Below are 26,551 nucleotides of genomic sequence, written 5' to 3' on the forward strand. Positions count from 1 at the left end.
TCTGGCTAATAAAACCAAAATATGGACTATTTAAATCATTCATTTGGTAATTTTTTTGTTCATGTGGTAAACGGTTTACCCTAAATTCTGGTTTTAAAAACTGTAGTTCTTATTACCACACATTTAGTAAAAGGGACAAAACTAAATAGTTAATTTAACCGAATAAATGTTTTTATTTCGGCCATTATCTAAGGTATCATAAGGAAGTTACCAAGTTTCATCGCATTTACTAAATTTTATCACAAATTATAAAATTATATTTAATTGTTTATTTTACAAAAAACATTGCCAAAGCACTTCGGTAAAAATTATCGAGTTTTTTGGTGTTCTTATAGAGCCAGAATTTCTCATTGCGTATTCTTAGTGTTCGTATATACATAAATATGCTTGAGTAAATTTTAATTAAGTAAAAAATGATCTCATATTTCAGAAAGTTATCGGAGAACGTTAGCTCGTCGTTTAACAGTAAACACATTACTGAAAAATATGACTACTAAGTAACTACTTAGAGTTATTGTCAGATCGCGATTTCCTTTAAAAAATTTTATTTGCATGAAAATTATTGTACTTTTAGGTTGTAGAGTATGAATGTTTTCTGAAAACCCGAATATATAAAGTTTTAAGTATCATTTTAAACACTGATAATCAAGTTAAACAAGAAGTTTTAAATTAAAAATTTTTATGCAAAAATGTAATCTAGAAAGCTAATTAAATTACACTTAGAAAATTCAATTTTGATGAGATAGGTGGATAAAGTATTATCAACTATTTTTAGTTGAAATGGAAAACTAACTATATTGATGCATATAATGTTAAATAATTTAAATGTGTGTTAATTTTTTTAAATATAAAGATTGTGAATGAAAAATGAAAACTTTACATTTGTGCAAATAAACTGCGTGTTAAATAATTTTAATATAATATCCTAGATCAGAATGAGATAAGAACATTAAAAATGTGAAAATTGATCCAGTTGAAATAAAATTTATCGGTAACTTAGAAAACTGAACTATTCTGTCAAAAATTGAATCTGTTCAAGAAAAAACTGTTCAACATTGAACCATAGTATCACAACCTTGAATAATAATATCTTGCACTGAAAAAAAAAAAAAAAAACGTATGATCAAAACAACCAGAATATGGTAAAATTTTCCATGTTTCTGGCTTAAAGGGAAAACCCAAAAACTTTGTAAATTTCATGGCACGAACTACAAATAACGCACGACGCATTTACAAATAATTACTTGACTTTTAAATATTTTAAAAATTTAAAAAATATTTGCCTTTAAGTGTAATTTTTAATGCTTTAAGGATAATTTTTTTTAAAAAAAAAGAAAGATTAATGATTAGATTTGTGTTAACATTAATTCATTTGTGGAAAATGAAGCTATTCGCTCACTGTTCGATATCTATCATATATGTGCTTAATACGTTAATGCCGTATTATATTGTTTACATATAAATTTTTACGTAAATTTTTATAAATAGTTATGTTTCATGATTTTTTTCAAATTTGTTTGAATTCGATTAAGTTTTCTTCATCTTTATTATTTTTTTTTGAATCTCAAATATGTTTGCTGAATTTCCCCTTCAATCTGTTGCTCTCATAAAGGAAAAATTCAAATGTAATTCGATTTTTACAAACTTCTTAAAAACCAAGATTAGGATATAAAGAATACATTTTTTGAGAAACCAAAAGAAAAATATTAAACAAGTTTTCTTTCGAAATAGTACAAATAAAATATTATAAGATAGTTAAGATACAATATTATAGGAGATAAAAGATACAATATAATTATAAAAATATATCTTATAATAAGTACTCTTATGGTCAATAGATGGCAGCAGTAAAGTTTATCACTGCTTCTGTCATTCTCCATCTCCATCCTCCTTCTGTCAATAGGATGGTCAAGTAAATGTTTTTTTAACTTTTCTGGATTATTTTGCGGTTTAATACTACATCTTTATAGGAAATTTTGTTTTGAGCAATGTTTCAGTGCAGTCATAAATTCCTTGTATCCAAGTCTTTTTTTTTATGAATTCTGTTTTAAATGTTTTCTTTTCCTTAAATGAAAAAAATGATTTTTTTAAAATAAACTTATAAAAATAAAAAATATTCTGATTTTTTGCATTAGTTTTTCAAACCAGTGCAATATTTAGCTTAAAATTCGGAATTAAAAGTGCATAAAATTCAAAAACTCATACTCTTATTTATGCTTTAATCATTTATTATTTTTGTGCATATTTTAATCTTTATTCAACTCTTGCGCATAAAACTAAAAAAATTTTTAAGAGCCTTTATGTTCCCCAAAACTCATAGTTAAATTATTAACTGTTTTGCTGTTTGATAAGTATATGATTGCGTTTAAGTTTATAAAAGTGAGAAAAGCCATGTGGGTTAGATGTTAGACAGCTTTTTTTTGCAATAACTTCAAGTCGAGAAAAGTGGAGTGAAAATGTTGCAAGCAACGTAACTATTTCTAAAAATAATACATTTTTTGCACTGCTGCTGGTTGTTCTTTTAGGCGAAATCTATTGAATGTGTTTTATAGTAATGGAAAAATCAAATAAAAATCTTTTTTATAAAAAGAAAAAAAACAATTTGATGATGAAGTTGAAATAATAGCTGAATCAAACAACAGGATCTAAATTTTATCATAATAGAATCGGAAACTAAATTTGAGTTAATAAAGACTTTTGGGACTCTTTAATCGAAAAAAAAATTATTTTAATGCTATATTTTGTTTATGTTAAGGAAAAAAGTGATTGTAAAACAATTTAGGGGTTGAAGATTGAAGTCATTACTGGGAGAGCTTTCTTGTCTTAACATGCTATTGATGAAGCACCATAATTTATTTTATTGTGTAATAAGGCTTAAATTAATACTAAATTAACAAAGAAAAATTAAACATTAATTTGACTTTCATCTGATGTTTTTATTATGATAATAGATTCTTAATGAATAATCAAATTGATATGGTATCGTGAAATCGAATAATAATATTGTATCGTCCGCCAAACATTAGTGACGTTGCTATCTTCACATACTCATACGGGGGGGGGGGAGTTGGGTAGAAGTATCATATGACATTGTATAGATTAAGAATTTTCAATGAGTTTAAAAGTATCATATAAAAAATATAACCTTTAGAAGTGTATACTATATAAAGTATGGTTGAAAAGAAACTTATTTCTAAAACTTTTTTAAGGGAAAAAAATTTAAAGTTCGGAATACATAATTATGATAAACATTATTTTTTCGAAAATAACTTCTTCCACGGTTTTTATAAGAAACCACTAAAGATTATAAATACTATAATAAAAATGGCTACTAAACTTATCTCTACAATTACTTTTGCGTAAGATTTTAGTTTAATTTGTTTGTAGACAAGAATATTACTATTATAATGAAAAAGAACTTCCTTAATGGATTTTTGAAATCAAAAGTAAATTAGCCAATGGTTATTTAGATTCAAGGAAATTACAAAATTACAGGAAACCACAAATAAAAAATTGTTAACGAGAATTTCAATTAAATATAATTATCAAAAACTTACCCAACAATTGAATGCCACCTTCTCAATCCGAGGCTTGCCTTTTTTGATTTAACGTACTAATATCGCTTTCAAGGTTGAGGACTATGTAAAAATACCGCCTACCACGTGACACTAACCCACTGTTATTTGCATAACTTTTACGAACGGGGAAAAAGGTGTGTTCCTTTTAAACAAAACACCTCTTCAAATAGGAAATGGGATATCGTCTTTCTTATAGAGAAATCCGTATAACGGGATGTCAGAAATTCTGAAATCGGGAACGATGACTTGCATCTGATTGAGCTTTAAGCTGAAAAGTTCTTTTCACAATTGCATGTTATCGACCTGGTTTGAAAACTTAACCTCGATTAAATTGTAGTGGGTGACTGTGATATTTAGTGTAGAAATGAAAATTAATCATGTAAATGAGCGAAAACTATTGATTAACATCCTAGTTTTGTCCGAGTTTCTTTAACTTTCGAACATAATACGCTGACTTCATATTTCGAGTTTTTTTTAATATATTAAAATATTTTATGCTGGAATATTTGTTTGAATATTATAGACAATTTTAGTTATTTTTAAAAATTGAAATTAAAGGTTATGCTATATGATTTATAATCTGAAACAAATTCAAAAAATGCATTTTTTAAATGATAATACAATTAGCGATTGGAAAAAGGTATTCTTTTTTTTTTTTTTTTAATAATTTGATAGTTTGTATATTTGAGACAATTTTAATGTTCGTTTGTATGTACCTACTGTAAGTTACCTACTATATTGATAAATACACGTCTCTAATACATTGATACCATATGTAGAAGAAGCAAACTTTCGTACACTCAGAAAAAAAGTGGGGTCAAAACTACCAGAATATGAAAAAATTTGCAGTGTTTCTGGCTCTATGGGAATATCAAAAAGGTTGATAATTTTTTCAGAAGTTCCTTCGGTAAAATTAACAATTAAATATGGTATAATAATGTGTGATAAAATTTGGTTAATGTGGTAAAATTTGGTAATTTTATCATGATTCTTTAGAGCATTGCAAGAGAATCCTTTGTTCGGTTAAATTTACTTTTTAGTTTTATATTTTTTATTAAATATGAGGTAATAAGAACTATAATTTTGAAAACCGTAGTTTCGAGTAAACCGTTCGGGTAAACGGAAAAATTACCAAATGAATGGTTTAAATACCGCATATTTTGGCCTTATTAACCAGAATTTTGATTTTTTAAGCCAGAAATGTCATTACCATACAGCATGGTAATTTTACCACAATTGTTTTCTCCGTGAAAAATTTAATTGTCCTTTTTTAAAAGCGCTTTTTCTTATTGAAGAAGAACAAATTTTTATTTGAACCAATTTGGTCTAGAATTCCATAACTAATGTGATGATAGTACTAATGTAGTTCTCTTTGAAAATAAAAGTGTTTTGTAGTTTTTGATAAATTAAATGATAAATTTAGATTTTTTTCTGAGAGAGAAAAATCTGAATTTATGGTTGAATTTTGCCAAAAATAAAAAAAGTAATAAAACAAAATCATATGTGCAACTATAACTTAATTAAAAATGCGCATGCTGGGAAAGTTTTAAACTAAATCGGTTGAAAATAAGAGAAAATATTAAGATTATGAGCAAGAAAAGTCAATTTTAGAAAACATCATTTTCAACTTAAAGTTAATTTTATTCGTACTCGCGTCAGTGTAAAAAAAATCTGTAACTTTCACATTCACATTAAAACATGTGCTATAATGTGCCCTTTAAAAAGGTAAAAGAAAGTGTTTTATCACAACATATAACAGAGTAATGACACAGACAGTTGTATCTCAAGAATAATATTTTCGATTTGTTCAGAGGTAATGAAGAAAATAACTTATTTTCCTGTTATTTTATTAAAGAAAAATATTTAGTTAAGAAAAAGTTTTTTTTAGCAGTCGTTAAATGACGTGTGTTCGAAATATTGGCTAATTTTAATTATTTTCACTCACATTGGTAAATTTCTGGTAAATACCATGTACCGTAAATTTGTTACGATAGAAAAGCAACTTACTAAATCATACTTACAATCATAATTTACCATTACACTGCAATATGTTAAACTTTTAGAAATCATTTGAGCTTATAACAAATAATTTTCGATGTAGTTTTTACTACACCTTCCACCAAAGTACCAACTCGACATACAATGACAACAGTTCAAATTTATAAGTGATAAAAATTGATAAAACTTAATTCATAGATTTTTCTTGAGATATCAGGTTTTAGTTTTGCTCCATTTTTGAATATGTTAAATTTGGTATTTTCTTGTTATCTGATTTCATCATTTTTGCCATCAAATCTGCCATCATTTTACGTTTATTTAAAACTTAAATACAATAAAGATAAAAATTTAGAAAAATTGAAAATTAGTCACGACTAAAGCTGTGAAAGTCACTAATTTTTAAAATTATAAAAATATAAAAAATATCTGTAAGGAATATAAAACACTTTATAAGAGACACTGCAAAAATTTTTAGGGTTTCTCTAAAAAAATGGTTACAACTAATTTATATAAGATACCAGAGAGAGTAAAGTTTATCATTACGGTTAACAACATTTTGGTCTAACACTAAAATTTAAAATAAGAATGAGATATAAAACACAAAAGATCAAGAAAATTTATTTTTACGTTATAATTTAAAATAAGAACTTTTATTTCAGAATGTGTACTCACACTAATTCTTAGAATAAAATTACTTCGTAAATTGGACATACTCACAGCATAGGGAAAATATTAATACGAATTCGAACTAGACTTAATAGAACAGTAGCGAATCGAATTTAAACATTATAAATTATTTCATACAATTGACGGATATTTTGTAATTAAAGTATAATTATCGTTATTACACAACTAAAAACAATTCTGTAGATGTATAGCAGTGTGCAAAACGAATACAATGTCGTACAATTTCATACTCGATTGTAAGCTATCAACTGTTGCTAATGGATTATATCTAAACATACGCCAAAATTGGTGTTTTTGGAAGCAAAAATATTTCTGAATGCTTGAATGCGTGTAAGTTTGATGTAAGCACTATCCATTTACTCTTCAAAAAGTATATGAACGCACGATTTTGTGTTAATTTGAAATGAAGTGTTCATTCACACAATTTTCAGGGGTGTTCAACACAAAATTTGGAGAAATATTTAACCACAATTTTTACAGTGCAGCAATAGAGCTTATTACACTGTTAGAAATTTCTCGGAAAAAATAATTAAATAACAGTTTATTGAATGGTTATTTTACCATATTTAATCAAAACAGTCAAATAACCATAAATAAAATGGTAATCAATCTGTTAAGTTTCAGAAAAACTGTTTATTAACTTCTTTACCCTAATACGGTTAAACAACCAGAATTTTATCTCACCAACTAGAACCACCTAATGAAGCTACTTAGTTCGTAGCAACTGCTGCATCATAGTCGAGCGGGCTTATCTGTCAATCTCATGACCGGCAGAACTGGAGTTCGAGTCCTAGTGTTGACACCACAATATTTCCTCCATTTTCTTCAACTCATGAAGAATTTCCAGTGTCCGGCACTCTCCAATGCCCAGTACCTTACGAACGAAAAACCGAGCTCCAAGACTAGTTAAATAACTATTTTTTGCGTTTTTGAAAAATGCTAGTTGTAAATGGTTTCAAAACCATAATGGAAAAAAAATGTTCTTTACCGTAAACTTTACGGTTAATCGGGTAGACAGACAGCTGCCAGTTATTTTACCATAATTTTAGAATGAAACTTTTAACAGTGTAGAGGGTATGATACAGTTCTTCACAATAATCGAGAATATTGCAAAAAATTAATATTGATAGAACTATATTTCTCATGACAATAAAGATCTCAATATAGTGAATCAATCATAGAAGCATAATTTTTGTTTCACTATTACCTAAACATACTTCTCTACTTGTTCTGTCATGTTAGAACTGGCTAACATGTTAAACTAGAAAAGTACAAGACTAACATGACAAATCTCCAGAAGTGAATAACAATAAAAGCATGAAAAATATTTGCAAATAATCTGTGGCAACCACAATATTTTGGCTACACACACATCAGGAGGTACATCAAAAAGGTAGAAAAAAGGTGTTTGTATAATAATGATTGAAGTATAAAGAAAAGTGTTTGATAAATTCAGTATTTTTTTTATTAATGAAAAGAGTAATATTGGTAAAACCATATTTCTCATTCTTCCGTGAGTTTCATGAAGCGGAAGATCTCAATATCGTGCCTCTATCACAGAAGCATCAACTTTGTTTTTATTATAACTTAACTACTCTTCTCTACATGTCTAGTTCATCTCACGATTTTCATATTATTCACCTGCCTTTGCGTGATCCATACCTTAAAAGGGTTAAGTACCCTTGTTTTGTATTAAGAATTTAACGATTTCCACCGTATAATGATGATTGAGCTGTTAGTTTGATAGAACTTGCTATGGAATGTTCCCCTTCATTGATTGGCACAGGCGAGCCAAAGAACTGATTTTTATCGGCAAAATTCTTTTTATCCGGTATTCGATGATTATGCTAGATTGAATCAATTGTGAGGATCTAAAACGTTTCGTTTTGGCTCGTATTCGATAGCGGAATGACCGTTTCAGAACGTGTTTTGCGGATGGCTATCGACAAGGTTTGGCAGATCTTTGAATCTAAAACTTATAGTTGGAATGCATTACCTGAATTGAAGCATTGGCGCCAAATGGTTTTATAGGAGGATTTTTTTAAAATACTGAACACTCCTCATTGAAGCAAAATAAACATTTATTAACAACAAGTTTTCTTTATGACACTTTTATGAGTAGGAAGAAAAAAATATTTAAATATTATCACTCACTTTTTGTTTCACTTAGGCTAATGTCTTGTTAATGCTCTCTTAGTTATTGTCTTAGTTAGGTTATGGCTAATATATTTTAATTTATAATTAATATATTAAGTTATTTACATTTGTTTCCCTTATTTTTACATTGATTTCATAACTATTAAATATAAAACAATTTTTATTTGCAAACAATCTATATTTTTTACCACGTTTATATCAATTTGCCTTCGTGTTTTATGTCTGTTCGGGTGGAATTTTGTAATCGATTTTAAACTAAATTCCCGACTAGCTACAGACTTCAAATTTGGCACATAGTTCAGAATTGGATGACAATGCATGAAAATGAAGAGAAAAAAAGACATACAAAGTAAAATAAAATTAAAATTAAAGAAAAATTAATATTTTCGCGATTGTCTTTTGTTATCGATTTGATTATGTCAAATTAGTGTCACATGTCAGTTTAAAAGTTTTGTGTACAGTGAGTGAAAAAATTGAGATTTTGGAAGTAAGTACAAAAAAAAGTAAAAATAAAAATAATATTTTTAAAAACCATGTTTTTGTAGTGGAGAAAAATAATTAAAAAACAAAAATTTGAAAAACAAAAAACGTGGGGTTCATGAAATACATAACAGTACATATACACATACATATACACATTTTCTTACTCATACACATGCACAGTCACATCCACCTATACATCCACATACACATGCATATACACAAACATATTCCACATCCACATTCAGATACAATTGCAGATATTCTCATGAGCACACATACTGTTACTGTTGTGTATTTCATGCGTCCCACGTTTTTCGTTTTTAAAATTTTTGTTTTTTGATTATTATTATCCACTACAAAAACGTGGTTTTAGAAAGTATTATTTTCATTTAATTTTTCTTTTTTTTGAATAAAACCAATTCAAATAAAAAGCAATCCCCATAACAAACTTTTTTTACTTATTCACTACAAAAAAAATGTTGTATAGTTGCCACCATTTTCAATGTAGAGGTAAATTAAACACATTTTTAAGTACAGAATTGTAGTTATAGAACAAAAAAATTATATAAAGTTTGTATAATTTAGAAGGAAAAAGAGACCGGTTGTTTTCTTAATTTAAGGCGCCACTTTTTTGTTGTTGAATCTCCACAAGGAGAGTGGTAATTTTCAGGTCTACCTACATGTCACAATTGAGAAAAAGTTTTAATGTCTCATGATTTAAGAAAAATCAAAGTTTTTCTGAAATTATTGAAAAAGCTTGGGAACGTCTGCTTTAAAATTTTACTGCAATGAAAAGTGACGTTAAAAAAAAAAGGACGTTCGAAATATTTGCTGTTCCTGCTTCAGATGGCAGACACTCAATACATATGTTTCCTTTTTCTTCGAAAGTATTCTGTCAGGTGCGCAGCCTGGAACAAACACTCCCATTAAAATTATTCACTTCACAAGCTTAAAAGTCATTTTAGGGTTTTGCACGACTTGTGCCTAATAAATATTTTGAGAAGAATTCAATTGCAGACTATTCTATGCTCAATGTACCGAAGAGAATAATGGTTATGTGTGTGGTCTTTATTTACTCAGAACTAAGTTTGAAAATGTTTTTAAAACCTGTGATCATAGCTATTAAAAAATTAAGTGTTTGACGCCTTTAACTCTTAATTCTTGAGGCCCTTAATTTCATCAATTTTCTTAAAAAGCATGATTTAATTTAAAATTAAATAGAAATTTTTATTTTTATATCGGAAAGAATAATGAGAATTAATAGTTGTGTGCATGGTCTTTATTTATTTAGAAATAAATCTGAAAATGTTTTCAAAACCTGTGATTATAGCCATTGAGAAATTAAGTGTTTGAGGCCTTTATTTGTGAAAAGGCAGAAAATATTATTCTTAAAACTGAGTTTAAATCAGTTTTCTTGAAAAGCATGACTTAAGGTAAAATTAAAAAAATATATATTATTTTAACACCGGAGAGAATAATCGGAATTAATAGTTGTGTGTGAGATCCTTATTTACTTAGAAATAAATCTGAAAATGTTTTCGAAACCCTTGGTTACAGCAATTAGCAAAATTAAGTGTTTGAGGCCTTTATTACTGAAAAGGCAGAAAATATTATTCTTAAAACTGAGTTTAAATCAGTTTTCTTGAAAAGCATGACTTAAGGTAAAATTAAGAAAAGTATATTATTTTAACACCGGAGAAAATAATCGGAATTAATAGCTGTGTGTGTGATCTTTACTTACTTAAATAAATCTGAAAATGTTTTCAAAGCCCTTGATTATAGCAATTAGCAAAATTAAGTGTTTGAGGCCTTTATTTCTGAAAAGGCGGAAAATATTATTCTTAAAACTGAGTTTAAATCAGTTTTCTTGAAAAGCATGACTTAAGGTAAAATTAAGAAAAATATATTATTTTAACACCGGAAAGAATAATCAGAATTAATAGCTGTGTGTGTGATCTTTATTTACTTAGAAATAAATCTGAAAATGTTTTCAAAACCCTTGATTATAGCCATTCAAAAATTAAGTGTTTGAGGCCTTTATTTCTGAAAAGGCAGGAAGTGTAATTTTTTAAACAGAGCGTAAATCGTTTTTTAAAAGCATAGTTTAAGGCATAATTTAATGAAAATTATTATTTTTTATTAAATTATATTAGATACTATTCTATGATCAATGTACCGAAGAGAATTATGGGAATTAGTGGTTGTGTGTGTGGTCTTCATTTACGTAAACTAAATATGAAATTGTTTTCAAAACCTATCATAAGCATTAACAGATTAAGTGCTTATGGTCTTTATTTAAAAAAAAGGCAGGAAATATTATTTTTAACTGAGTGTAAATCGGTTTTCTAGAAAAGCATGATTTGAGATACAATTTAAAAAAAAATATTATTTTTACACCGAAAAGAGTAATGGGAATTAATAGCTTTGTGCGTGGCTTAGAAATGAACCTCAAAATGTTTTCAAAACCAGTGATTATAGCCATTAATAAAATTAAGTGTTTGAAACCTTTATTTCTGAAAAGATAGGATATTTAATTTTTAAAAGCGAGAGTAAATCAATTTTTTTTGAAAAGCATGGTTTAAGGTGTAATTTTTTTTTTTTTACAATGAAGTGAAGTATTTTTACAATGAAGCCATAAATTATTCTAATGCACATGAACATATGTGTTGTAAACATACAAAAATGAATAAATAAATAAATGAAAGGCCTAGTACTAAATGTGAATATGCATTATGAATATAACTTAGAATTCTGATTTAGTTTTTGACTTTGAACTAAATCGGAAAATGTTCTCAAAACCTGTGAACATAGGCATTAAATAATTAAGCGTTTAAGCCCTTTATTTCTGAAAAGGTAGGAGATTTTATTTTCAAAATCGAGCTCAAAACTTGTCAATGTTTTTTTCCTTGATTTTTATTTATACATAATAATGGACTCTAAAGAAATTGTCGGAATGTTTAAAAATGCCGGCACTAGTGAAATGCTTCTTAAATAATAGTAATAATAACAGAAATTAGAATTTAGTGTAATAAGTAATCTTTCAGACAATAACAGTATTTAATTCATTTTTTTTCTATAATTTTTAAATTTATATGGTAACGGTTTACCCGAAATTCTAGTCTTCAAAATTATCATTTTTATTACCACTCAAAAGAATCATAATAAAAATATACAAAACATAGTAAAAAATACAAAACTAAGAAGTAAATTTAACCGAATAAATAGATTTTTTGCCTTGTTCTAAAATATCATAATGAAATTACTAAATTTTACTGCATTTACCAAATTTTAACTCATGTCACAAAAACCATATTTTATTGTCAATTTTACCAAAATCATTGCCATATCACTTCGGTAAAAATTACCGAGCATTTTGGTGCTCCCGTAATGCTACAGAGCTGGTCGTTTTAACCATACTTGGTTTCAGTATATAACCATCGGAGATAATATTTTATGTTATGTTATTTATTGTTATTAATTATTTATTGTTATTAATTATTTATTGTTATTGATTATTTATTGTTATTAATTATTTATTGTTATTAATTATTTATTGTTATTAATTATTTATTGTTGTTATTATGCTATGTTATTAATTATAGGTTTATTTTTCTTAGGTTAAAAGGCGGAATGAGAAACGTAGATGAGGCTGTTTATTGTAACTAATTGTTGTATGTCAGCATTTTTTTCTCTTTATTTTTAAATGCTAGTTCGGTTTAAATAGCAATGTATTTTACACTTTTTATACATGACTTTCAATTTACATTAATTTAAATTAACTTAATTAGCGTTTTTTACTAAATTTAAATTCCTAGTTCATTAACTTAAATTTTATGCAAAAATTGCTAACAAAAAATATAATGCAGCATTAGTAAAATGTGTAGTATCATTTGTTACAACATTGTTTTGAAAACTACGAAACACTTTAAACTGCATCATAGTTAGCATACTATTAGTAACAAAGAATATATATCACTTACTTTTATTTCTCCAATATTTTTGATATTTTCCAATATGTTGTAATGGAAAAAGGGTTGAAGGAGCTGGAAGAAAAGCATGTTGTCATAAGTATTTTGTAATGATTTTAAAACAATTTATAGCAAATTACTTTTTTTCCGTCGAATACTGAAATGCAATACCGTTTCATAAACGCATTCTTAATACTTATTTAAAATCTTTTATAGTTGTATTTCAAACTAGTGATAATTATTTCTTTACAAATAATGTGTTGCAAACAAAACTTAACAAAATGCATTTAATTTATTTATCTTTATTACGTTTAAGCTACAATTAACATTCGTTTTAAAATAGAAGATGGCTAAGCCCACTGTTCGCTGCTGTTCACCAGCTCCAATGATTGCTTTCCACTGTGAGCCAGAAGACCATGATCTTCGGCCAAAAGTCAAAAATTAAATTTCAACTAAAATATGTGTTGGCTGTTTCAATATAGCCGAAATTAAGTATTCATAATCATTCCAAACATTATAATTTACTTTTTGGGCTGACAAGAGTAGAATGCAATGAAAAATTTGTTAAAATTTTTTTTTCAAATATAACTTTTAAATTTTTTTCATGTATATATATATAGGAATTTCACCTTACTGTTACATTTTTATCAGAGTAATTAGTCTGAAATTGTAGTACAATTTTTCAATTTGTTGGATTAGTTTATACTCTTGACAAACTTACAGTTTATATCTTATCATTTGACATTTTGAATAACTTTCGAAACTTAGTTCCAAAAAATTCCGCTAGATAATTAGCTAAACTTTTTTTTGTTGTCTTTTTTTATGTTTCTTCTTTCGAAAAAACCTGCCCCATTTTACCCATATTGCAAAGGTGGACTAAATATACCGAAAAACAAAAATTATGTTTTTTTTCTTCATGTTTTATCGCTATTTTGTAATTAATTCGCGTCATTTTGTAATAATACTTCGGAAATATAATTTGCTTTTCATTTTTAATATAAAATTACGAAAATTATTATATTTTCATTGCTATATTTAATTATTTAAACGCACTATATTAATTTTTTTATTTTTTCTCGCCATGTTTCAGCCGCCATTTTTTTGGGGGTATTTTTAATGTATTTCAAAATTTCAACTATGAATTCAATTTACCTGCTCGTAAAAACTCCTAAATAAAACTCCCCAAATTGCGAAACAATTTTTTTATCGAAATACTAATTTTGGCCACGAAACCTTGAATGCTGGCCCACTGTGTTTTCCAATAATTGTTGTTTCTTAGCATAACAGTTTTTTTTTTACGAAAGTGGAAATTGTCCACTTAAAATATATGTTCTAAAAATAATTCAGTTTAACTAAGCTTGTGCCCTCACTTTCCACGTCCAACACATAAAACAAATTAAATTATTATTTTGAGTAAAATCGATTATGATTGGTTATGTGTCAAATGTAATTTGTGCATGCATCTTATCATGCACGAAATTGACAGTTACGTACTAAATCATTTAGCGAATCTCTTTATTAGTAAGGTAATCACGCTATAAGATAAAAATCGCGTTGCAACAAAGAAACAATTTTTTTAGATTTTTACTCTCAGCTTAAGGAAACAATCAAAATAAAAAACGTAATAATAGCAGAGTATATATATATATATAAGAAAAAGAGATATAACAGGTAAATACATTCAAATTTGGGATACAAAAATATTGTACAAGAAAACAATAGCTTCATGAATTTTATTAATTTCATTCCAAAGACAAAGGGAAAAAATGTGGAAATTAATGTAGAAAAATAAGATCCTGTGATTTTCTATTATGTGAAATCTACCATGCTATTTTCTTGCCAAAAAAATGTTCATTGCGCAAATTAAAAAGCGAACCTTACTGAATAACATTTGATCTAGTGTTTGGATCTTCACGTTTTAGGACTCAATTTTAATGATTTGAGGATTTTTTTCTCAAATATACCAATTTATTAGTGCAAACAATATTTTAAGTTACGAAATCAAACATAAAAACGTGATGCCCACCTGTAGAATGACCTTTCGTCATACAGGCATTTGATGGGCAGACTTGTTGGTCGCTCTTTCATGGGTACCATATTAGATGGATCAACGTTGCTCCCACATTCAGGACAGCTACTACAGAAAATGAAAGAACACCTATGCTTTGTCGGTCGGCAGCTTTTCTGAATAAATATGCCTTTTTTTCCCTTGACAGATTTGGATTTCTGACGCTCAAAATATAGGGTTTAGAACCAATCTGGTAAATACATGATCCCAATTGCTTAATTAGAGGAGCGATTCAATTTTTAGATCCCTTAATGTTAATTTTACTTTTATTAAATAAAATAATAAAAAAACTACAAATATGTACTGAAAGTAATTTTTTGCATGAAATTTTGGATAAAAGAATTTTGCAATTGTGTGCAAAAAGTTTTCAATTCGCCTAAAAAGTTCTCGAGATATGGCAAAGTAGACAAAAAGTACAATTAACATTAAGGGGTCCAAAATTTGCACTGCTTTCCTGGCCAAATTATGGAACTATATTTCCCGAATTGCGGTTACCCCTTACATTTTGGGGGTCAGAAATCCAAATCTATCGAGAAAAAGGTATGTTTATTCTGTGAAAGTACGTTTTTGTGTCAGATTTCGCAACTTAAATTATCATCTGCACTAATTAATAAGCATATTTGCAGTCACCTCTTCGAACCATCAAAATTGAGTTTTAGAATATGAAGATCCGATTATTCGATCAAAAATTATTCAAGATGGTCCGTTTTTTATTTTGCACACTCTACTTGCGATGTTAATGCGGAAAAACTGCGATATAAACCTTATGCGAAAATAGTTGATACATTTTCCTACAAAATAGACACTATTAAAAGACACACGACGCCTAGAATGAGAAAAATCCTCTAAAAATCCTTTATTTGGTTTTTGAGATATTAAAATGATTTACTCTTTACTATATAATAGGCAACAAACCGTGTTTACGTCAGAGTTTTTCTTACCGAGTTATAAGATAATGAATTTATAAAGGTCCATACATCAATATGTAGTTCTCGTTGACAAATTTGTTTTTCCTCGTAATGGAATTTTTCAATGTTCTCCTTACTTTAAAAAGATCCTTACTCACCAGTTTTTGTTTTATTGTTATTAAAAAATTTTCAGATACACGCATCTTGTTTAATTCAAAATGCATTTGATTAACTTAATATCTTAATTTAATTTCTTAGTAATTGAACAAGCATAATTAAAGCGTGCTTTTTGAAGAAAGTTTTGGTGACAGAATAAAAATCTAATGCCTACTTACATTATATTTTTATCCGGTTACCATAATTCTTTAGATTTATTTAAAGACTAATAAACAATACTAATAAAGACTAATAATATTTAAGTAAAAATTAGATTAAAATTCGTTCACAAGAGAATTTTTAATTACCAACAATTAAAAACTAGACTTTTAGTTATAACTAATCATTATTTCTTTCTAAAACTTTATATATATAATGCCATTGCTACCAATATTCTGTTAAAAAAGATTGAATAAAAATCACCTTTTTTTGTTTTTAGCATCCCGCGTCCCCCTAAAAGGAGGAATCAGAAATCTTTTGAAAATTTAGAAACCCCTTTATAAGAAATATATGAGAGCATCAAGCTAAATTTTACATTTAATTTAGAAAACGTCTTCCAGTGTGCATTGTTTGAAAACGGAAACATATAGATCAGTAGAAAACAAAGTATATAGTAAAATATATTGACCCACCATAACAAGTCTAATTAGTTCAAGGTGGTTGACTGGGCATTTCTTTTATTCTTGATAAACAAAGATTGAATTGCTTGGCTTAGTTTGGTTCACTGCATCAAAACTCTAGTGGAGTGAGACACTAACTTAGAGGTCTTTACAAAAATGTTATTTCCTTGGGTTAATGAATATTAAATAAAACTTCCAAACTTATTGAAATAAATCATTGCTTAAATAATGCGAGAGTTATTCAAATAACTTAAATAATGTGTCAATTTAGCTAGGTTTTTTAAAACTCTAATGGTATAACTAAGTCTAAAATAAATAATTAAGTTCCATTTTTACAATGTTTATCAATATTTTTTTTAATATTTTATGAGTCCCGTAGTGGACTGATCGTAAAGACACGGTTTCCTGTGGAACACCGAAGACAAGTATCATTGGATGCGGTCAGGATGCGGGTAGCTGACCACATTGATCAGCCTTCATAGAGACTGAGGGTGCGCGGTATCGGTCCTCGTTAAACTGTTCTACCATAAAGTGCTCGACTTCACGCGTTGGTCATAGGGCTACCAAAGTAGGGGAGACATCCCCTCTGCAGAGGATCAAAATTGCGATGGCATGTCTTCGGATCATCCTCAAGGATGTTTCTCAGACCATCGCTCAGACTATCCTATAGTGCAGCTCTAGTGTGACGTAAATAAAGTACCTACCTACCTGATATTTTATGGAATTTTTTTAATCAGCCAATCCAAACTAGTTTCCTCCTTTCAAACTGGCTTGAGGGTTCTACATATTTCACCATTAGAAGCGGTTTCAATGAAAACAATTCTGTGATAAGTGATCTACATTCATGACCAAAAGTTAAGGAATAAACACATTTTCACGGATAACTTCAGAACTAGGAAAGTGAAGTTTTATACAAAAATTCATTTAAGTATGACGAAAATGGGGATAACAATAAGGTAATAGGAAAGGTTGGCAACTGTTTTGGGACAATAAACCTAATGTCTAAGACATTGACTAAGATAAATCGCAGCGTCAACCAAAATTGGTGATTGTGTGTAAAATAGACAGATATTCAACCGTTAAAATGAAAATGTAATAGAAAAGAAAATAGATTTTGCTTTCATTTCTGTGAGAGAAAAACAGAAGACCTTACTTTTTGAATTGATCTTGTATGACTCCGATTTTCGTTTATTTTTTCATTAATCTTGTTCATTTTATTACATTATTCTACAATTAGTCAAAGTCATGTCATCCCTATAGGTACATCCATATTAAGTGCGATAAGTCAAAGTATTAAGTTCGAAAATGTATACACCATAACTTAAACGATAGTGAAAGAATTTTCATCGCACGTTAAGCACCATCAAATCCCAAATTGATTGAAAGTTCTCAAACAAGTTCTTATCCCATTAGCGATTAATCAAAAATCCCAAGTGAGAGAATACGTGTGATCGGAGAATAATGAATGGAAGCTCAAGAGAAAGAAGAGTCATGTAGCATACTAGAGGAATAAAAGCGAATGATTGAATTCGAACGAAAAAGAAGGTTGGTGACCTCAAGGATGCTTCATGTTCTTCATCGCCCTTTCTACTACACCTCTTCTACTTTCTTGTGTCACGCAAATCAAGGGTCAGATTAAATGGTGGTTTAGATCTTACAATTCACTAATTTTTAATAAGCCTTACTGAACATATTTTAAAAACAAGAAGAAAATTGTGACGTATTAGAGAACATCAGTTCAAAGTATGAATTTCTGTTTAGTCTGTTAGCTTAATGTTTAAGTCTAGCCTACATGAATAAAATAATGTATAAAAAGAATAATTTCCAATACACTTATACGTTAATAGACTTATATGTTATGTTACTGCACGAAGAAAGAAATTCTGGTAAAATTACCGTACTGCATGGTAATGATAATAGGTGATAGTTATAATAATGTATAATAAGATTAATTTCCAATACACTTATACGTTAATAGACTTATATGTTATGCTACTGCACGAAGAAAGAAATTCTGGTAAAATTACCGTACTGTATGGTAATGATATTTAAAGAAAATAAAAACCGTAATTTTGGTAATAAAATCAAATATATGGAATTTAAACCATTCCTTTGGTAATTTTTCCATTCTTATATGGAAATATTAATCTTCCATATAAGATTTTCGAAAATTCTGGTTTTTTAAAATTATAGTTCTTATTACCACACATTTAGTAAAAATACAAAACTGAGAAAAAAATTTAACCGAATAAATTGCTTTTCGTGCTAACTTCTAAGGTATCATGATAAAAGTATCAAATTTTACCACATTTAACAAATTTTATCAGATATTACTAACCCATACTTTACTGTTATTTTACCTAAATCATTAACAAAGCGCATCGTAAAGAATTACCGAACTTTTTGATATTTTCATAGAGCCAGAAAAATGGTAAATTTTACCATATAGTGGTAGGTTTGACTATACTTTTTCTCTATGTGCTAGTTATCATGTTACCGCTAGTAAAATGCTACTGCTAGTAAAATGCTACTTCTAGTTATGTTACTATTAGTGCTAACATAATGTCGAATACATTATACTAAATAAATGTTTAACACTGTATAAGTCAATAAAATAAGGTCAAATATAATATGCATAACTGAAATAATGCTAAATTACTTATAAAACTGCGATACTAGAATGATGTCCAATACATTGATAGAATTAAGCCTATTTCACCATACGCTCATTGAATAACATTCATTGCATAATATGTTAATGTAATAATCAACACATTATTCCATTACTTTATTACATTGTGAGCTGTCAATAATGCAAGATTAAATGAATTTACAGTTAGGAAAAAAAAACAATAATATCGAATATTACATAAAATACACGTATTACAACAACGTAAATTTATTTCTAAATCAATATATTTAGCTCAATTAAACTATAATATTTAAATTACTCATGTCAAAATAAAAAAAAAGGCGTAAAACTTAGGATTGGGGATATTTTCTAATAACGGTCTAAATAAATTCATATAAAAATCATTAATTTTCTTATAATATTTAAAAAAATGTACATTGTTACCATAGTTTCTACGGCAAGGATGTTACATTTCTTAAAAATATTTTGTTAAAAAACAAAGGCATATTTGAAAAAGAAATGACCAAAAAATAAGAAGATATCATCCAATTAATCCGAATATAAAAGAAACAACATAAAATAAACATGCATATTATAAAATTTTAAATAGACTAGAACATTGAAGAAATTGTCAAACTTGTAAAGTAAGCTAAAAAATGCATATTAGGAATGCTATTCGGTTATTTTTATCATTTGTATAAAAATCCTTTATATAATATCATTTATATCACTTATATAATCGTTAATATCATTTAATAATTTATATCATTAATATCATTTATATAATTTTATCATTATATCCAAAGGTGTTAAAATTTGAAAATTTAACAGTGTTATTCCCTTTCCTCAAGATACAAGTTTGCAGCTGGAATTAGTATTATCTTCAATTTTTGCACGAAAAGAAATAGAAAATAAAAGTATATTTCTCGAATAGATTTCTTATCTAATTACTTCTTGTAATAGGTTTTACATTTTAATTTACTGTTTTGTTGATTTCATACCTCCGCATATACAAGTTTACAATCATGCTGTAACATTATAAAAGCAGATGTAAAATGTTTCTTTTTCTTTTTTGGTTAATTTCAGGAGAAAACATTAGAAATATTTTTTTCACTCAAAACATTGTAAAACTAAACTATGCATAGATAAATTTATGCATCAATGGTATAATTAAGGTATTCATAATAATTATTCTAGTCATCAATCGTGTTATAACATTATAAAAGCAGAAGTAACAGATTTTAGCTTATTTAGCTAGTTTTATGAGAAAACTTTTTAAGTGATCTTTTTTTCACTCGAAACATTATAAAACTAAACTGTGCATGCATAAATTTATGCATTATTCGCATAATTATGTATTAATAATAGTTACTTTAGGTTATATAAATTACTATAAGGAGATTGTAATAGTTAATCTATGTTCATATTAGTTGTTACTATAAAGTGCTCAGATAAACTTCTAGTAACTTTTCAGTATTCTTTGAAAAATTAATTAGTGTTTGTATTTAGTGTGATTAAATTCGATAACAGTTCGTCAATTATTTTGCAACTCTAATGTGTGAATTTCAATGATGTGGATCTTTTGTGATAATGACTCAAAAATCTATCCATTAATGGCCGACAAATATGGAACATCAAGTATTGATACACCAAAACAAAGTGAATAAAGCTCAAATAAAGGTATAAAAATGGATATGCTATAGTTTCGCTCCTATAAAAAAGAACAAGAAAAATAACTTTCCGTTTGTGTTTCGACTCTGAGGAAGGTTCTTTTTTATAGAACTGAAACTAAAGTATGTTCATTTTTGCATCTTTATTTGAGTTTTATTCACGTAGATTTTCTATCTTCAACAAAATATATCCTTTATTCATTTGGACATTATGCATAGTTTTGTAAATTTTTAATATAATATATTTGGTAAATATATCGTTTGTTTTTAAACCTAAAGCTTGATTTACAACAATTGATTTGTTTTAAATCTCTCTTTACGAAGTAAGCTTTGATTGAAAGTGCATCAATAGCAAGATGTAAGTAATTTTTTTTGGAATAGAAAATCATTGCTCGCTGAGTAAACTAATATAAACTCCTCTTTTAAAAGTATAGGAAAAAATATTCATGCTACAACACAATGAAGTAGTACTAAAATAAAAATATCGAATAAAATCCTTGTTTAATAGGAGCAATTATATATTATTTAATTATTCCTAAGTTAAATTTAAATAAACAAATTGTATATAAATTAATAATTAAATATAATATGTAGAGACTCAAACTTTCTCTATTTTGCATCTTCAAAATATCTTGAAATATTTTTTTCAGAATTATAGTGTGGCTAACCTTTTAATTCTTAGAACTGGAAGATTGCTGAAAAAATCTACCAGAAAAGTTTCTGATTAAAGTTGAATCAAACTAAAAGTTTCGTGACGAAATTTACATTATCCAGACAATATTGTGATAAGCCCCCTGAAAAACGTCTTCTTTTACGTGTTTTGATAATATTTCCAAGTAGATAGTTAAAAAGGTTTCAGAATACTTTCCAGGAGACTGCAAAATGAAAGAAACATTGTAATGTGAGTTTTCTGGCAAATATCCTCTCCGGAACATTTGAAAATGTGGCTTATCATTTTATTCTTCCAAAAGCATCCACTGTATTTATTGAATAAATTGTTGTATACAAAGAAATTAATGCTAGATTAATGAACAATCCAAAATACAATTTATAAGAGATTTTTAAAAATAATAAATTAATTAAATTATAAAGAAATAAATATTAATGAATAATTAGCTAAAATTATTTTTCTAAAAGAGATTTATTTAAGTTTTTAAAACCATGCCTTAAGACTTAGGTTTGTCATTAATGGGTTATGTTAAAAGAAAGTATTGTTATGCTATTTAAAAAGGCCTCCGTGAAAAAAATTCAAACTAAATGGATTTTTATCTTAACAATAGGTAATAACATCGTAACAGTTTCGTTTTCTACATCAGTAAATCTTTTAAAAACAATATATTTTCCAAGCAACGCTTAATTTAAAAGGAATAGTGCCAAATACAGAGTTCTATGACTTTTCAAGGCCAATATTGCATTTTCGGTTTCGTGTTTCGAATTAAAGTTAACAGAACCATGTCACTTACCTTTAGCCTTGAGTTACGTGATATACAGATTTACCTCGAAAAAGACACCCAGACACCACGTTTGTGACGTCACATTATTGTCGTTTACAATAGTGTGTTAATAAGAAAAAGATTTCTGTAGCAAAAACTAAATTGTTTCGAAATGTTTTTGTTTAACAATTATAATCGCTAGCCCTTTGCTGTTCGTGCTATGAAGGTTAAAGATAGGAAGTCCGGTGAGCTTCCAGCAAGATTCATAATTTAAAATAAACAAATTGAGGAAATATTTTTATAACTCGAAATTATTTTATTTAACCTGAATACTAAAAAGTAAACAAAATAAAAATACATTCTTAAGTTCTGAAAAGATTTAAGCATTATAATATAAAAGAAATACATAATGACGAATAATTACGAAAGATTGTAAATTGTGATCGTATTATTGCGTTCACTGGTTACACATTGGTTAAATGTATTTTTTCTAGAATAGACTTTTCTAAATGTCACAATATTTTAAGTCATGGATTATAAAAACTGTTTCAACTGATGATTGTTCTCCTGCCATCCAATGGGCTGAAATGGTTATCAATTCCAAGTAATATACGTTTCTTAAGATTTTACAACGTTCTTTTCCTTTTTTAATATTCGTATTGAAATCGCCTCTAAGACCATTATTATACGTTAATCATAAAAGAACATAAAAACATTTTTAATTTGATATTATGCAAAAACATTAAAAATGCAGGCTGGTGAAAAAGAAAAGAAAAGAACCAACTCCAAGAAGTTCCAAAATTATCGTCTGCTTTTTTTATTTGTTCTGGCTGTGTCTCTTTTTTATTAATGTTAGTCAGGTGTTTCAAGACTCTGAGAACTATTTATTTGATAAAAAAATGGAATCAGTTTAGCTTTTTTAACTGCATTTATATATGTTTTTCAGTTTTTTTTTTGCATGATTTTGTAGTGCTGTCACGATGAATTAATAATTGTTCACTTCTTTAATTCCGTATGGAGAACGGGCATTCAGCTAGTATAAAATAAAATAAAGTTCTGAAGCACAGATCAAGTAAAACTTAAACATTTCCAACACCTCTAAAACTTTCTCTTGTTATGAGTACCAACTGTATATACTAATTGCAGAATTCCTCACCTAGGTGGCGCAGATATATACACTGGTCCGTGGTACGTGCGGTTGAAGGTACAACACTCTACCCTATTCTTATACTCGGTTCACAAAATACATAAAATTGCGACTATTTTTTTCCAAAAGCAGTCTTAGTTACCTACTGGCTTATAAAAATTTCCATATCATTATTTCCAAAGCGAAATTGCTACCTTCCCTTCAGCAGCTAACTTATTTACATTCAATAAAGATGCTTTACCGACCGTACCTTGCTATTAGCTTTAAGAATGCTGTAAAAAAAACTCATGACATAAAAGACAGCTATCATGTCGTTGGTAAAAGGAACTAAACTACTAGTTTTAACATTTGACTATGAAGAATATCAATATGCTAGAAAAATCTATTTTTAAAGACAGTAATTTGTCGGCCTAAAAGGATACTAGATGGATATTTTTTTTTTCTTCGTATCATCTCCCAATGAATGGGAATATAAGTAGAATAGTATTTCGATTCTGTGTAGCTTATATGGAATTATAAGCATCAGTGATTTTATTCTGGAAAAAAGATAAGTTCCAGGTAAAATATATTTTACTGGAAAAAATGCATGTGCTTAAATATTTCTGCTTGCTACGAAGAATTAGTGCTTGGTTTTAAATTGCTCGAACAGATAGTGTAGAAGACGCAAATGTGCAACGCTTGGAAAATTCACTCTACCTTAGAAGAGAACTATTAGAATTACGTAAACTTCATTTCAAATTGCCCATAACAATATGTATACGTATGTAAAATATGTAGATCTACAAAGATGGTGGTTTGATTTACACTATTTACTCGAACTAACAAACCACCCGTCAGAATTGCATATGCTAAGTCTTAATTTATTGGTAAAAATATGTATATAGAATATACATGTACGAGGGTAATTTAGACGTAAAAGGGTTGAGGATGAATTACACAAAATTCATTTTGGCGTAGACTTCAGAATTATGTAAGCATAACTTTAAATTGCTCGTAAAGATGAATAAAAAATAAAAGTAGAAAGAACTAAAAAGTACTTTTCACCAAAAAATACATTTTTGCCAAAATACGAAAGTGTATTGAGTATTGTACAAAACAAAAAATCTGATTTGCCGTAACTTTTACAATAAGAATTACAGTAAAATAACTCTAATTAAATAAATATTGCAGTGAAAATTACGGTGTAATTTTTTGCGGTATGATGAAAGGCATTTTACAGATGATGCACCAAAAGTGCCGGCAATTTATACCTTAATTTGATCAGGAATTTTTTACATTGTAGATAAAAAGTCCTAAAAATCAACTCGTCCAAGTGAGGAATAACCTGAGAAATTCAGTGAAATGTTGTGAAACTCATGAGTTGAGTTTCTAAATGGCGATCAAAAACTTTCAATAAATAGAATTTGAAATTTCAATTTTAAAATTGAAATTTATTTCAAATTGAAATATATTTTATCGTTGTTCCAACATTGTTAGACCAAAAGCAGGTACAGCGCACAAAAATAAAATCGGACATCCCTGAACGACTTATAATCTAACGATTGGATTTTCATGAACCAGTAAACAATCAATTGATATAAACGTAATTTATGTAACGTAATTAAAATAATTTATGAGCTTATCGCTGCATTGTTTGGTATAGGGTGTTCCAAAACCTTCTTTTTCATTCGCAATTAATTGTCTGTCCCTCAAAGCTTTTAACTTTAGTGATATGTATGACAAATCGCATGATTTAAACACTTCTAAAGTATTATAATTCTCGATGTATTCTTGAGAAACATGAAAAAATGAGTTAGTATAGAAGTGTTTCCATTATTTTGTTCAACCCCTGTATGCAATAAACTTTTTAATTTACCCTTTAAAAGTAACGAATTCATTGAATGACAGTTATATATAGAAATTTTCTAAAAATACCTATTGTTTAACAATCAAACAAATCATATATATATATATATATATATATATATATATATATATATATATATATATATATATATATATATATATATATATATATATATATATATATATATATATATATATATATATATATATATATATATAAAATTCAGATGGAATCAATTTTTGAAAAAGTTATATTGTTAATTCATGCAAAAAAGCAATTATTTCATTCCGATGTTAAATAAGTATGAAATATGGGGTGTTTGAAACAATATAATTTTGCTATCTTATTGCAAAAATATATCAATTATATATAATTATATAAAAATATATATATTTTTTATCTGCAATCAAGAAAGAAATTTTCTTCATTGCATATTAATTTAAAAAAGCATCAACGAAATAGGGCAATAATTACACCCAACAATAATGGCGATATCGCTTCAAGGATCTAAAATTTCTTTACATCATTTTTAAATAATAAGCATTAGTTTTATTCCGTTCATTTATAACCCTGCTCACCTCGGACCTTTTCAAAATCAAGTCTAGTTTCTTATTTAAAACCAGTTTAGTAACATGTTAGAATTGTTTCTTTGTTTAATTGAGTTTGTTTCAAAATTAAGTTTAATTTCGTACGTTCTGACGAGATTATTAAACTAAGCGTCTGTGGTGTTATTTTTTTCTAAAAAAATAATGAAATAGCATGGAGCTGTTAATAATCATAATTTTTAAAATTTCTTTTTAAAATTACGTAATTTAAGTAAAGAAATTATTTATTTGAAAGGATGAATATTTGTTTTGCATTCTATCAATAAAAAAAATTGTCAAGTAAATAATGTCCTGAATAATATTTACTGTAAACCCAAAATTTGTTCGTAATATATTAAAAAAAAAGTTTTTAAGACAAATAAAAAGTCAGAAAACGATTGCAAAAATGTATTTGCAATCGTTTGCTAAAGAATTTTTACTTTTCTTTCTTTAAAATTTATGGACATTTTTTATTAATTCGGTGAAAAATATAGCAAATTCGGACCATTCATTTGGTAAAAACTTTATTTAAAAATTATTTTTAAGTTGTATAAAATTTGGAAGAATACTTATTATATCGTTTTATGACTGGAAACCGTATTTAAATTAAAGTAAC

General features: G+C 27.4%; 1 protein-coding gene and 1 long non-coding RNA gene across 5 annotated transcripts in view; one reads left to right on the top strand and one right to left on the bottom strand.

Annotated features, from left to right (window-relative positions):
- The window catches only part of LOC107441514 (uncharacterized), a 162,469-nt gene that overhangs the window by 68,297 nt on the left and 67,621 nt on the right, over window positions 1-26,551 (bottom strand). Inside the window, exon 2 of one of the 2 annotated variants that reach the window (XM_071184610.2) lies at window positions 12,884-12,946. The gene's annotated coding sequence lies outside the window, so the exon portion shown is untranslated. Of the gene's footprint in view, window positions 1-3,557; window positions 3,775-12,883; window positions 12,947-26,551 lie in introns of those variants that run through there. The other variant, XM_071184611.2, reaches the window with a different exon arrangement.
- LOC139426315 (uncharacterized) overlaps window positions 1-26,551 on the top strand; it is an 84,023-nt gene that overhangs the window by 56,599 nt on the left and 873 nt on the right. For 2 of the 3 annotated variants that reach the window (XR_011637553.2, XR_011637554.2), the window contains exon 2: window positions 12,521-12,574. The exons of the other annotated variant lie outside the window; for it this stretch is intronic. This is a non-coding gene — a long non-coding RNA (uncharacterized LOC139426315). The remainder of the gene's footprint in view (window positions 1-12,520; window positions 12,575-26,551) is intronic. 3 annotated transcript variants of the gene reach the window in all.

The sequence above is a fragment of the Parasteatoda tepidariorum genome, chromosome 10, assembly GCF_982258835.1.
Source record: "Parasteatoda tepidariorum strain Cologne lab strain chromosome 10, Ptep-v5.0, whole genome shotgun sequence".
NCBI lineage: Eukaryota > Metazoa > Arthropoda > Arachnida > Araneae > Theridiidae > Parasteatoda > Parasteatoda tepidariorum.